Genomic DNA, 14,176 nt, shown 5'->3' with positions numbered 1-14,176 from the left:
ACCTGCTCCAACATGGACTGACATTCTGGCCTACTTTCAGCCGATGCGACTTGTCTGTCGCTGAACAGTCGCTTTTTATGTATTCAGCACCTATGTATAATGTTGTAAAAATGCTCTAGAAGCTAAAGTCGCAGAAATGTCACACATATTTGGCCTGCAACTTTCTGTGCGACAAATTCAGACAGGAAAAATCAGTATAAATCCTTAGAAAATTATCCCCCAGTGTCTCCATCTGCTGGCGGTATTGAATAAGCATTGCTGCACTGATGGGGTATGCATTAGACGAAAAAAAAGAAGAAAAAGAAGAATAATACGCCCAGAAAAGAGGCGAAAAGGAGAAAAACGTAAAAAAACGTGAAAAAAAAGTAAGAGGAAGAGAAGGGAAAAAAAGGTGGAAATGGGTTTAAAAGTGATTTCGGCGGAGAAATATATATATATATATATATATATATATATATATATATATATATACGCGCACACACACACATATATATAAACGTATTCTCCGTTGAGATATTGCAGCCGCTGCTGTGTCCAGGCCCAGGAGCCTTAGCACTGTGCTGTGATGTCACTCAATACCACTGACATCACTAGGTGTAAACAACATCTCTCCTTTGCTGTGTATGTGACTATGGAGCTGTTTGGTGATGTCGTCTATTATGGCCTTCATAGAAGCAACAGGAGATTGTTGCATCCATCTAGAACCCTCAGAACTACAGTGCTATGATGTCACTCACTTCCACAGGCCTTGCAGAGTGTAAACAACAACAACCCAGCTTTGTTGTGTATGTAACCATAGGGATTTGTGATGTCACCTAGAACCTTCACAGCAGCGACAGCTTTATGAGGAGCATCAGCACTGCTCTGCCTGAGCAGAACCATCACCGCCATAGGTTGTCAAATAACCCGGGTTTAACCCACACAGGTAAGTCCAATGGGGTGCAGGCATGTCCTCTATGCTTACAGCTTCCCGTGGGTGTTGGTTTGATACCGTTTGGGGACAGCCAAGGAGGCATCTGCAGGCAACAAAGGTAGGTGTGTGCTTGTGTGTGTGTTTCCTATGCAGATCCTAAGCCCAGTGTCACATGCAAGTAGGAGGAGTAAGAAGGGTTCCTGGCAAATCCGGGTTATGGATTGCATTTAAAAAGGCCCCGTGGGAGTGCAATGGGCCCCTGTCTTGCTGCTTAGCAATAATGGTATGGGTTTAGGTTCTGCTGTGTGTACTGGTGGTTGACTGCCCCCCAGCCCAGAGTGTGCATGGAAAATTGTCTGGCAGCCTCCCTGACAGCAAGCAGTGATAGTGCCCATGAAGGGGACCTTGTTGGGCCCGCCCCTTTCACGGTTATCGCTTCTCGGCCTTTTGGCTAAGATCAAGTGTAGTATCTGTTCTTATCAGTTTAATATCTGATACGTCCCCTATCTGGGGACCATATATTAAATGGATTTTTGAGAACGGGGGCCGATTTCGAAGCTTGCTTCCGTCGCCCTATGCATTGACCCGATATGGCAGTATCTTCGGGTACAGGGCACCACCCCCTTACAGGGTTAAAAAGAAAGATTCCTACTTTCATTGCTACCTGCTTGCTGGCTAGCCAGCTAGCCAGCCCTGTGGGCCTTGCTGCTGCTGCTGCTGCAGCCAAAAAACAAAAGGTGGTGCTGCTTCTGCTTCTGCTTGTGTCTGGCCGCTGTTGGAGCGTCCAGGCACAGGACTTCTGCTGCTGCTGACTAAATGGCCTCCTTAATTGGATCATTTGAGTAGCCAGCACACCTGTGCAGGTAGGGCATGACATGATAGGCAGCTGCCTTGATAGCGGGTGGGTGCTGAATGTTCCTAATTGACAAAATAAGATTAATGCTTATGAAGAAATATAAAATCTCATCCCTTCCCCAATATTGCGCCACACCCCTACCCCTTAATTCCCTGGTTGAACTTGATGGACATATGTCTTTTTTCGACCGTACTAACTATGTAACTATGTAACATAACATGGGGGGGGGGGTCTCCTGGCTGTTCACACAGGTGTGTCATTGCTGTACATTGACCATGCATTGCTTCTGTGGTATTGCAAAGGCAAAGACAAATGCTTCCAGCCATCCATTGCACTAATGGATTGGTCATCAGCTGGCTGTCTATGTCCCGCATCAATATAGACCAAAGTACAGAGGGTTAGGCTATGCTATTGTGCACCTACCTGATGCATCAGAAGGTGCGAGGCCCTTGCTAAATTCTGTGCACAGACTTTGAGATCTATGCTTTAGACTGTATCTAAACCTGCTCCAACATGGACTGACATTCTGGCCTACTTTCAGCCGATGCGACTTGTCTGTCGCTGAACAGTCGCTTTTTATGTATTCAGCACCTATGTATAATGTTGTAAAAATGCTCTAGAAGCTAAAGTCGCAGAAATGTCACACATATTTGGCCTGCAACTTTCTGTGCGACAAATTCAGACAGGAAAAATCAGTATAAATCCTTAGAAAATTATCCCCCAGTGTCTCCATCTGCTGGCGGTATTGAATAAGCATTGCTGCACTGATGGGGTATGCATTAGACGAAAAAAAAGAAGAAAAAGAAGAATAATACGCCCAGAAAAGAGGCGAAAAGGAGAAAACCGTAAAAAAACGTGAAAAAAAAGTAAGAGGAAGAGAAGGGAAAAAAAGGTGGAAATGGGTTTAAAAGTGATTTCGGCGGAGAAATATATATATATATATATATATATATATATATATACGCGCACACACACACATATATATAAACGTATTCTCCGTTGAGATATTGCAGCCGCTGCTGTGTCCAGGCCCAGGAGCCTTAGCACTGTGCTGTGATGTCACTCAATACCACTGACATCACTAGGTGTAAACAACATCTCTCCTTTGCTGTGTATGTGACTATGGAGCTGTTTGGTGATGTCGTCTATTATGGCCTTCATAGAAGCAACAGGAGATTGTTGCATCCATCTAGAACCCTCAGAACTACAGTGCTATGATGTCACTCACTTCCACAGGCCTTGCAGAGTGTAAACAACAACAACCCAGCTTTGTTGTGTATGTAACCATAGGGATTTGTGATGTCACCTAGAACCTTCACAGCAGCGACAGCTTTATGAGGAGCATCAGCACTGCTCTGCCTGAGCAGAACCATCACCGCCATAGGTTGTCAAATAACCCGGGTTTAACCCACACAGGTAAGTCCAATGGGGTGCAGGCATGTCCTCTATGCTTACAGCTTCCCGTGGGTGTTGGTTTGATACCGTTTGGGGACAGCCAAGGAGGCATCTGCAGGCAACAAAGGTAGGTGTGTGCTTGTGTGTGTGTTTCCTATGCAGATCCTAAGCCCAGTGTCACATGCAAGTAGGAGGAGTAAGAAGGGTTCCTGGCAAATCCGGGTTATGGATTGCATTTAAAAAGGCCCCGTGGGAGTGCAATGGGCCCCTGTCTTGCTGCTTAGCAATAATGGTATGGGTTTAGGTTCTGCTGTGTGTACTGGTGGTTGACTGCCCCCCAGCCCAGAGTGTGCATGGAAAATTGTCTGGCAGCCTCCCTGACAGCAAGCAGTGATAGTGCCCATGAAGGGGACCTTGTTGGGCCCGCCCCTTTCACGGTTATCGCTTCTCGGCCTTTTGGCTAAGATCAAGTGTAGTATCTGTTCTTATCAGTTTAATATCTGATACGTCCCCTATCTGGGGACCATATATTAAATGGATTTTTGAGAACGGGGGCCGATTTCGAAGCTTGCTTCCGTCGCCCTATGCATTGACCCGATATGGCAGTATCTTCGGGTACAGTGCACCACCCCCTTACAGGGTTAAAAAGAAAGATTCCTACTTTCATTGCTACCTGCTTGCTGGCTAGCCAGCTAGCCAGCCCTGTGGGCCTTGCTGCTGCTGCTGCTGCAGCCAAAAAACAAAAGGTGGTGCTGCTGCTGCTTCTGCTTCTGCTTGTGTCTGGCCGCTGTTGGAGCGTCCAGGCACAGGACTTCTGCTGCTGCTGACTAAATGGCCTCCTTAATTGGATCATTTGAGTAGCCAGCACACCTGTGCAGGTAGGGCATGACATGATAGGCAGCTGCCTTGATAGCGGGTGGGTGCTGAATGTTCCTAATTGACAAAATAAGATTAATGCTTATGAAGAAATATAAAATCTCATCCCTTCCCCAATATCGCGCCACACCCCTACCCCTTAATTCCCTGGTTGAACTTGATGGACATATGTCTTTTTTCGACCGTACTAACTATGTAACTATGTAACATAACATGGGGGGGGGGGTCTCCTGGCTGTTCACACAGGTGTGTCATTGCTGTACATTGACCATGCATTGCTTCTGTGGTATTGCAAAGGCAAAGACAAATGCTTCCAGCCATCCATTGCACTAATGGATTGGTCATCAGCTGGCTGTCTATGTCCCGCATCAATATAGACCAAAGTACAGAGGGTTAGGCTATGCTATTGTGCACCTACCTGATGCATCAGAAGGTGCGAGGCCCTTGCTAAATTCTGTGCACAGACTTTGAGATCTATGCTTTAGACTGTATCTAAACCTGCTCCAACATGGACTGACATTCTGGCCTACTTTCAGCCGATGCGACTTGTCTGTCGCTGAACAGTCGCTTTTTATGTATTCAGCACCTATGTATAATGTTGTAAAAATGCTCTAGAAGCTAAAGTCGCAGAAATGTCACACATATTTGGCCTGCAACTTTCTGTGCGACAAATTCAGACAGGAAAAATCAGTATAAATCCTTAGAAAATTATCCCCCAGTGTCTCCATCTGCTGGCGGTATTGAATAAGCATTGCTGCACTGATGGGGTATGCATTAGACGAAAAAAAAGAAGAAAAAGAAGAATAATACGCCCAGAAAAGAGGCGAAAAGGAGAAAAACGTAAAAAAACGTGAAAAAAAAGTAAGAGGAAGAGAAGGGAAAAAAAGGTGGAAATGGGTTTAAAAGTGATTTCGGCGGAGAATATATATATATATATATATATATATATATATATATATATACGCGCACACACACACATATATATAAACGTATTCTCCGTTGAGATATTGCAGCCGCTGCTGTGTCCAGGCCCAGGAGCCTTAGCACTGTGCTGTGATGTCACTCAATACCACTGACATCACTAGGTGTAAACAACATCTCTCCTTTGCTGTGTATGTGACTATGGAGCTGTTTGGTGATGTCGTCTATTATGGCCTTCATAGAAGCAACAGGAGATTGTTGCATCCATCTAGAACCCTCAGAACTACAGTGCTATGATGTCACTCACTTCCACAGGCCTTGCAGAGTGTAAACAACAACAACCCAGCTTTGTTGTGTATGTAACCATAGGGATTTGTGATGTCACCTAGAACCTTCACAGCAGCGACAGCTTTATGAGGAGCATCAGCACTGCTCTGCCTGAGCAGAACCATCACCGCCATAGGTTGTCAAATAACCCGGGTTTAACCCACACAGGTAAGTCCAATGGGGTGCAGGCATGTCCTCTATGCTTACAGCTTCCCGTGGGTGTTGGTTTGATACCGTTTGGGGACAGCCAAGGAGGCATCTGCAGGCAACAAAGGTAGGTGTGTGCTTGTGTGTGTGTTTCCTATGCAGATCCTAAGCCCAGTGTCACATGCAAGTAGGAGGAGTAAGAAGGGTTCCTGGCAAATCCGGGTTATGGATTGCATTTAAAAAGGCCCCGTGGGAGTGCAATGGGCCCCTGTCTTGCTGCTTAGCAATAATGGTATGGGTTTAGGTTCTGCTGTGTGTACTGGTGGTTGACTGCCCCCCAGCCCAGAGTGTGCATGGAAAATTGTCTGGCAGCCTCCCTGACAGCAAGCAGTGATAGTGCCCATGAAGGGGACCTTGTTGGGCCCGCCCCTTTCACGGTTATCGCTTCTCGGCCTTTTGGCTAAGATCAAGTGTAGTATCTGTTCTTATCAGTTTAATATCTGATACGTCCCCTATCTGGGGACCATATATTAAATGGATTTTTGAGAACGGGGGCCGATTTCGAAGCTTGCTTCCGTCGCCCTATGCATTGACCCGATATGGCAGTATCTTCGGGTACAGTGCACCACCCCCTTACAGGGTTAAAAAGAAAGATTCCTACTTTCATTGCTACCTGCTTGCTGGCTAGCCAGCTAGCCAGCCCTGTGGGCCTTGCTGCTGCTGCTGCTGCAGCCAAAAAACAAAAGGTGGTGCTGCTGCTGCTTCTGCTTCTGCTTGTGTCTGGCCGCTGTTGGAGCGTCCAGGCACAGGACTTCTGCTGCTGCTGACTAAATGGCCTCCTTAATTGGATCATTTGAGTAGCCAGCACACCTGTGCATGTAGGGCATGACATGATAGGCAGCTGCCTTGATAGCGGGTGGGTGCTGAATGTTCCTAATTGACAAAATAAGATTAATGCTTATGAAGAAATATAAAATCTCATCCCTTCCCCAATATCGCGCCACACCCCTACCCCTTAATTCCCTGGTTGAACTTGATGGACATATGTCTTTTTTCGACCGTACTAACTATGTAACTATGTAACATAACATGGGGGGGGGGTCTCCTGGCTGTTCACACAGGTGTGTCATTGCTGTACATTGACCATGCATTGCTTCTGTGGTATTGCAAAGGCAAAGACAAATGCTTCCAGCCATCCATTGCACTAATGGATTGGTCATCAGCTGGCTGTCTATGTCCCGCATCAATATAGACCAAAGTACAGAGGGTTAGGCTATGCTATTGTGCACCTACCTGATGCATCAGAAGGTGCGAGGCCCTTGCTAAATTCTGTGCACAGACTTTGAGATCTATGCTTTAGACTGTATCTAAACCTGCTCCAACATGGACTGACATTCTGGCCTACTTTCAGCCGATGCGACTTGTCTGTCGCTGAACAGTCGCTTTTTATGTATTCAGCACCTATGTATAATGTTGTAAAAATGCTCTAGAAGCTAAAGTCGCAGAAATGTCACACATATTTGGCCTGCAACTTTCTGTGCGACAAATTCAGACAGGAAAAATCAGTATAAATCCTTAGAAAATTATCCCCCAGTGTCTCCATCTGCTGGCGGTATTGAATAAGCATTGCTGCACTGATGGGGTATGCATTAGACGAAAAAAAAGAAGAAAAAGAAGAATAATACGCCCAGAAAAGAGGCGAAAAGGAGAAAAACGTAAAAAAACGTGAAAAAAAAGTAAGAGGAAGAGAAGGGAAAAAAAGGTGGAAATGGGTTTAAAAGTGATTTCGGCGGAGAATATATATATATATATATATATATATATATATATATATATATATACGCGCACACACACACATATATATAAACGTATTCTCCGTTGAGATATTGCAGCCGCTGCTGTGTCCAGGCCCAGGAGCCTTAGCACTGTGCTGTGATGTCACTCAATACCACTGACATCACTAGGTGTAAACAACATCTCTCCTTTGCTGTGTATGTGACTATGGAGCTGTTTGGTGATGTCGTCTATTATGGCCTTCATAGAAGCAACAGGAGATTGTTGCATCCATCTAGAACCCTCAGAACTACAGTGCTATGATGTCACTCACTTCCACAGGCCTTGCAGAGTGTAAACAACAACAACCCAGCTTTGTTGTGTATGTAACCATAGGGATTTGTGATGTCACCTAGAACCTTCACAGCAGCGACAGCTTTATGAGGAGCATCAGCACTGCTCTGCCTGAGCAGAACCATCACCGCCATAGGTTGTCAAATAACCCGGGTTTAACCCACACAGGTAAGTCCAATGGGGTGCAGGCATGTCCTCTATGCTTACAGCTTCCCGTGGGTGTTGGTTTGATACCGTTTGGGGACAGCCAAGGAGGCATCTGCAGGCAACAAAGGTAGGTGTGTGCTTGTGTGTGTGTTTCCTATGCAGATCCTAAGCCCAGTGTCACATGCAAGTAGGAGGAGTAAGAAGGGTTCCTGGCAAATCCGGGTTATGGATTGCATTTAAAAAGGCCCCGTGGGAGTGCAATGGGCCCCTGTCTTGCTGCTTAGCAATAATGGTATGGGTTTAGGTTCTGCTGTGTGTACTGGTGGTTGACTGCCCCCCAGCCCAGAGTGTGCATGGAAAATTGTCTGGCAGCCTCCCTGACAGCAAGCAGTGATAGTGCCCATGAAGGGGACCTTGTTGGGCCCGCCCCTTTCACGGTTATCGCTTCTCGGCCTTTTGGCTAAGATCAAGTGTAGTATCTGTTCTTATCAGTTTAATATCTGATACGTCCCCTATCTGGGGACCATATATTAAATGGATTTTTGAGAACGGGGGCCGATTTCGAAGCTTGCTTCCGTCGCCCTATGCATTGACCCGATATGGCAGTATCTTCGGGTACAGTGCACCACCCCCTTACAGGGTTAAAAAGAAAGATTCCTACTTTCATTGCTACCTGCTTGCTGGCTAGCCAGCTAGCCAGCCCTGTGGGCCTTGCTGCTGCTGCTGCTGCAGCCAAAAAACAAAAGGTGGTGCTGCTGCTGCTGCTTCTGCTTCTGCTTGTGTCTGGCCGCTGTTGGAGCGTCCAGGCACAGGACTTCTGCTGCTGCTGACTAAATGGCCTCCTTAATTGGATCATTTGAGTAGCCAGCACACCTGTGCAGGTAGGGCATGACATGATAGGCAGCTGCCTTGATAGCGGGTGGGTGCTGAATGTTCCTAATTGACAAAATAAGATTAATGCTTATGAAGAAATATAAAATCTCATCCCTTCCCCAATATCGCGCCACACCCCTACCCCTTAATTCCCTGGTTGAACTTGATGGACATATGTCTTTTTTCGACCGTACTAACTATGTAACTATGTAACATAACATGGGGGGGGGGTCTCCTGGCTGTTCACACAGGTGTGTCATTGCTGTACATTGACCATGCATTGCTTCTGTGGTATTGCAAAGGCAAAGACAAATGCTTCCAGCCATCCATTGCACTAATGGATTGGTCATCAGCTGGCTGTCTATGTCCCGCATCAATATAGACCAAAGTACAGAGGGTTAGGCTATGCTATTGTGCACCTACCTGATGCATCAGAAGGTGCGAGGCCCTTGCTAAATTCTGTGCACAGACTTTGAGATCTATGCTTTAGACTGTATCTAAACCTGCTCCAACATGGACTGACATTCTGGCCTACTTTCAGCCGATGCGACTTGTCTGTCGCTGAACAGTCGCTTTTTATGTATTCAGCACCTATGTATAATGTTGTAAAAATGCTCTAGAAGCTAAAGTCGCAGAAATGTCACACATATTTGGCCTGCAACTTTCTGTGCGACAAATTCAGACAGGAAAAATCAGTATAAATCCTTAGAAAATTATCCCCCAGTGTCTCCATCTGCTGGCGGTATTGAATAAGCATTGCTGCACTGATGGGGTATGCATTAGACGAAAAAAAAGAAGAAAAAGAAGAATAATACGCCCAGAAAAGAGGCGAAAAGGAGAAAAACGTAAAAAAACGTGAAAAAAAAGTAAGAGGAAGAGAAGGGAAAAAAAGGTGGAAATGGGTTTAAAAGTGATTTCGGCGGAGAAATATATATATATATATATATATATATATATATATATATATATATATATATACGCGCACACACACACATATATATAAACGTATTCTCCGTTGAGATATTGCAGCCGCTGCTGTGTCCAGGCCCAGGAGCCTTAGCACTGTGCTGTGATGTCACTCAATACCACTGACATCACTAGGTGTAAACAACATCTCTCCTTTGCTGTGTATGTGACTATGGAGCTGTTTGGTGATGTCGTCTATTATGGCCTTCATAGAAGCAACAGGAGATTGTTGCATCCATCTAGAACCCTCAGAACTACAGTGCTATGATGTCACTCACTTCCACAGGCCTTGCAGAGTGTAAACAACAACAACCCAGCTTTGTTGTGTATGTAACCATAGGGATTTGTGATGTCACCTAGAACCTTCACAGCAGCGACAGCTTTATGAGGAGCATCAGCACTGCTCTGCCTGAGCAGAACCATCACCGCCATAGGTTGTCAAATAACCCGGGTTTAACCCACACAGGTAAGTCCAATGGGGTGCAGGCATGTCCTCTATGCTTACAGCTTCCCGTGGGTGTTGGTTTGATACCGTTTGGGGACAGCCAAGGAGGCATCTGCAGGCAACAAAGGTAGGTGTGTGCTTGTGTGTGTGTTTCCTATGCAGATCCTAAGCCCAGTGTCACATGCAAGTAGGAGGAGTAAGAAGGGTTCCTGGCAAATCCGGGTTATGGATTGCATTTAAAAAGGCCCCGTGGGAGTGCAATGGGCCCCTGTCTTGCTGCTTAGCAATAATGGTATGGGTTTAGGTTCTGCTGTGTGTACTGGTGGTTGACTGCCCCCCAGCCCAGAGTGTGCATGGAAAATTGTCTGGCAGCCTCCCTGACAGCAAGCAGTGATAGTGCCCATGAAGGGGACCTTGTTGGGCCCGCCCCTTTCACGGTTATCGCTTCTCGGCCTTTTGGCTCAGATCAAGTGTAAACTTGGTCTGGGTCAGGGGTGCGTGTTTCTCTGCTTGCAGAGGGTTTTTTCAGGAGGCGATACTGTGGTCTCAGACCGACAGAGAAGATGGCAGCTGGATTCGTTAAGAACACTATTCGGGTGAAGGTGGAGGTTTCTGATGTGGAGAAGAATAAGATCACGTTTGTGGGGCGTCGTTTGGTGGAGGACATGGCCGGGATACCGATGAAGGACGTCTTTTGCTTACAGGAAAGTAAGCGGCAAGGTATATATGATGTGAGTTTCTACACTATTAATGGGTGCCTGTCCTTTTACCAGAGCCTGCGTGAGAATGTGGAAAATACCATTATGAAGAATGTGTCATTTGAGCCTTTGTTTGAGTTGGAGGAGAAACCCCTTTTAGTCCGTGTATACAACCCGTTTATGGATGTGAAGTTGGTGGAAAATTTTTTGAAGCAGTACTGTGAGACTGTCAGAGGAGGGATTGCACAGAAGAGCATATTGGGAGTGTTTAATGCGGTGTATAAGTTTTTGGTGAAGTTGAAGCAAGATGCCAGTGGAATTTACGGAGTGCAGCATCCCCCGGCGAGTTTTTCTATTGCGGGGCAGAGAGGTTATCTTACCTACCCTGGGCAGCCCATGTTCTGCAGAAAGTGCCATATGTTTGGGCATGTGAAGGAGAATTGTGCGGCTGTGAGAGTGTGCAGGAATTGCCAGAAAGAGGGACATGAGGCCAATGCGTGTCCTGAGCCAAAAAAATGCCATGTATGTGGAGAGGCTGGACATGTGATGAGAGAGTGCCCGGAAGAGAGAAAAAGGAGGGAGGAGGAGAAGATCGAAAGACAGAAAGAGGTAGAAAGGAAGCAGGAGGAGGGAAAGAGATACCTGGAAGAGAGAGATAAAATGGAGACAAGTGCTGTGATTGAGGGGACTCCAGTTTTGGAGGGGACTCCAGTTTTGGAGGGGTCTCCAATTTTGGAGGGAAATCCAATTTTGGAGGGAAAGCCCATTTTGGAGGGAAAACCCGTTTTGGCGGGAAAACCTGGACTTAAGCTTATGGAGAGCAAGACTGTGGCTGTGGTGCAGAAGGAGTTGGAGGAAGAGATGGAGAATGAGCCTGTGATTGAAGATTTTACTACCGATTCAGAGAGTGCTGTGTCTTCAGGAAGGCATAGAGGGAAGAAAGTGGCGGATGATTTGTGTCACAGGTATCCAAAAAAAGCGAGAAAGAAAGAATGGGCTGAGAGGAGTGAGGAGACTTCGTTTAGTTCGAGAAACCCTTTCGAACCATTATTTAGATCCGAGGTGGATCAGGAAGGTCATGGACAAGTACCGCTTGGTACCTTAACCCGTAGAACATCGCATTGATTGGTGTTTTCTTTTGTATATAGGTGATTGTTTTGTTGTGTTTTTTTCCTTTGTTTTTTTTCATATGGGGATAGTAGTATGTCTTTTAAAATAATTTCATCTAATGTTAGGGTGTTTAGGAGTAGGGTTAGGAGGGCTGCAATTTTGCAGGAGTTGGCAGGTATGGGGGCTGATGTTATTTGTGTACAAGAGTGTGGGTTGGTGGAAGAGGTAGGGAAGGGGGAGTGGGGATATGGGGATTCTGTGTGGTCTATGTCTTCTGTAAATAGGAATGATGGGGTTGGTGTGTTATTTAAGGATAAGAGGTTCAAGGTAGAGAGCCATACAGTGATTGAAGAGGGAAGGTGTTTGATGGTTAAGGTGGAGGTGGGTGGAGTTAAGGTTCGAATATTTAATGTGTATGCGTCTGTTAAGAAGAATGAGAGGGTGGAGTTGTTTGAGAAGTTAAAGTTGTTTTTGCCGGGGAGAGAGCCTATGGTATGTGTGGGGGATTTCAATTGTGAGATTGAAGGGAGTAAGATCGATGTATCTGGTAGGATGTTGAGGAATGTGGTGAATGATTTGAGGTTGCAAGATGTGGCTAAGTTGTGTAATGTTGATGTGTGTCCGACTTATTTTTCAGATAGGGGAAAGTGTGCTTCAAGATTGGATATGTGTTTTGTGTCAAAAGGAGTGGTGGGTAGGGAGTATATGCAAATGAAGGTATTGTATTCAGATCATGAGTGTGTAAGATGTGATTTGGGGTTTAATGTGGAATGTTTGAGTGGGCGGGGTTTATGGAAATTGAATGTTAGTTTGATGGAGGAGGGAGGGGTGTATGAGAGGTATGTGAAGAAGTATGAGGTTTGGAAGAGGAGGAAAGCTGATTTTGTGGATGTATTGCAGTGGTGGAGTTGGGTGAAGGAGAGAACGCATGTTTTCTTTAAAAGAGAGGGGTATAAGAGAGCTGCGGGAAAGAGAAGAAGGTATGAGTGGCTGCAGAAGAGATTGATCTTTTTGAAAAAATGGAGGAAGAGTGGTGGTTGTGTGGAGAGTGAGATTGAAGAGATTAAGAAGGAAGTAGAGAAGTGGATGTTGGAGAGAGGAAGAGAGATTGTGTATCAGGCTAAGTTGAATAAGTTGGAGAAGGGTGAGAGATGCTCAAGGTTTTTCTTTAAAAGGGTGTCTGGTAAAAGAGAGGAGTTGATAGAGGTGTATGATAAGGATGGTGTGATGGTTAAAGGAAAAAGAGTGTTGAGTGTGGTTGAGGATTTTTATAAGGATTTATATGCTGAGAAGGAGTGTGATATGGGTCTGCAGTCTGAGGTGATTGGGAAGATTGAGAGCAGAGTGCATGACAGGGAGGCAGATAGCCTGGTGAAAGGTGTGGGAGTGAAAGAATTGGAGTTGGTGATTAAAAGTATGGCTAGAAATAAGACACCAGGTGAGGATGGGTTGCCGGTGGAATTTTATGCTAGAATGTGGGAGACGGTTAAAGTGGATTTGGTGGAGATTTATGATTTTGTGTGCAAGAATGGTAGATTGGAGGAAAGTATGAAGAGTGGAGTGGTGGTATTGATCTTTAAAAAAGGGGATAGAAAGGATGTGAGGAATTGGAGACCGATTACGTTATTGAATGTTGATTATAAAATTCTTGCAAAGGTGTTGGCGAATAGAATGAGGGATGTGATTGATCAGGTGATTGGAGAAGAACAAGTATGTGGTGTGCCAAAAAGAAGAATAAGTGAGAATTTGGGTTTGTTGCGTGATGTATTATGGGATTGCTTGGGTAGAGATCAGTGTGTTGGAGTGTTGTCTTTGGATTTTGAGAAAGCTTTTGATAGGTTGTCACATGAGTTTTTATTTAAAGTGTTGGATAGAATGGGTTTTCCGGAAGGTTTTGTTAAAATGATTAGAGTATTGTATGATGGAGTGTATAGTAAAGTATTAATTAATGGCTGGGTTAGTAAGAAAGTGAATGTGTGTTCTGGAGTGAGACAGGGGTGTCCCCTGTCACCCTTGGTCTTTATATGTGCGATAGAGCCTTTGTTGGAGTTGTTGAGAAGGGATAAGTGTATGAGAGGTGTGAGGATTCCTGGGAGTGGTGGGAGAGACTTGAAAGTGTTGGCATATATGGATGATGTTTGTGTGATCTGTGAGTATGTTGGAGCTTTGCAGAGAGCAAAGTTGTTGGCTGGGTATTTTTGCGGTGCTTCTGGTTTTAGAGTTAATTGGGATAAGAGTGAGTATAAGGTTTTTGGAAGGATGTATGAAGTAGAGGATGTAGGGGTGAAATGTGTAGACGGAGCGATTAAGGTGTTGGGAGTTAAATTTGATGAGAGGCTGGATGGAAGAGAAAGTTGGGAAGAGGTTGGTGTTAG

The 14,176-nt window shown here is 45.3% G+C and overlaps 4 non-coding genes across 4 annotated transcripts; all 4 read left to right on the top strand.

Moving 5' to 3' along the window:
• The first annotated feature begins 1,344 nt into the window (after positions 1-1,344).
• Positions 1,345-1,535, top strand: LOC130307950 (U2 spliceosomal RNA). Its single transcript, XR_008857030.1, has one exon. It is a non-coding gene; the product is annotated as a U2 spliceosomal RNA (small nuclear RNA).
• Positions 1,536-3,604: 2,069 nt separating this feature from the next.
• Positions 3,605-3,795, top strand: LOC130307944 (U2 spliceosomal RNA). Its single transcript, XR_008857024.1, has one exon. It is a non-coding gene; the product is annotated as a U2 spliceosomal RNA (small nuclear RNA).
• Positions 3,796-5,875: 2,080 nt separating this feature from the next.
• On the top strand, positions 5,876-6,066 carry LOC130307943 (U2 spliceosomal RNA). Its single transcript, XR_008857023.1, has one exon. It is a non-coding gene; the product is annotated as a U2 spliceosomal RNA (small nuclear RNA).
• A 2,083-nt stretch (positions 6,067-8,149) lies between these two features.
• Positions 8,150-8,340, top strand: LOC130307942 (U2 spliceosomal RNA). Its single transcript, XR_008857022.1, has one exon. It is a non-coding gene; the product is annotated as a U2 spliceosomal RNA (small nuclear RNA).
• Positions 8,341-14,176: the final 5,836 nt, after the last annotated feature.

This window comes from Hyla sarda, unplaced genomic scaffold (genome assembly GCF_029499605.1).
Source record: "Hyla sarda isolate aHylSar1 unplaced genomic scaffold, aHylSar1.hap1 scaffold_1448, whole genome shotgun sequence".
NCBI lineage: Eukaryota > Metazoa > Chordata > Amphibia > Anura > Hylidae > Hyla > Hyla sarda.
Note: the sequence above shows the minus strand (reverse complement) of the source record. Positions and strands in the feature narration are given on the sequence as shown.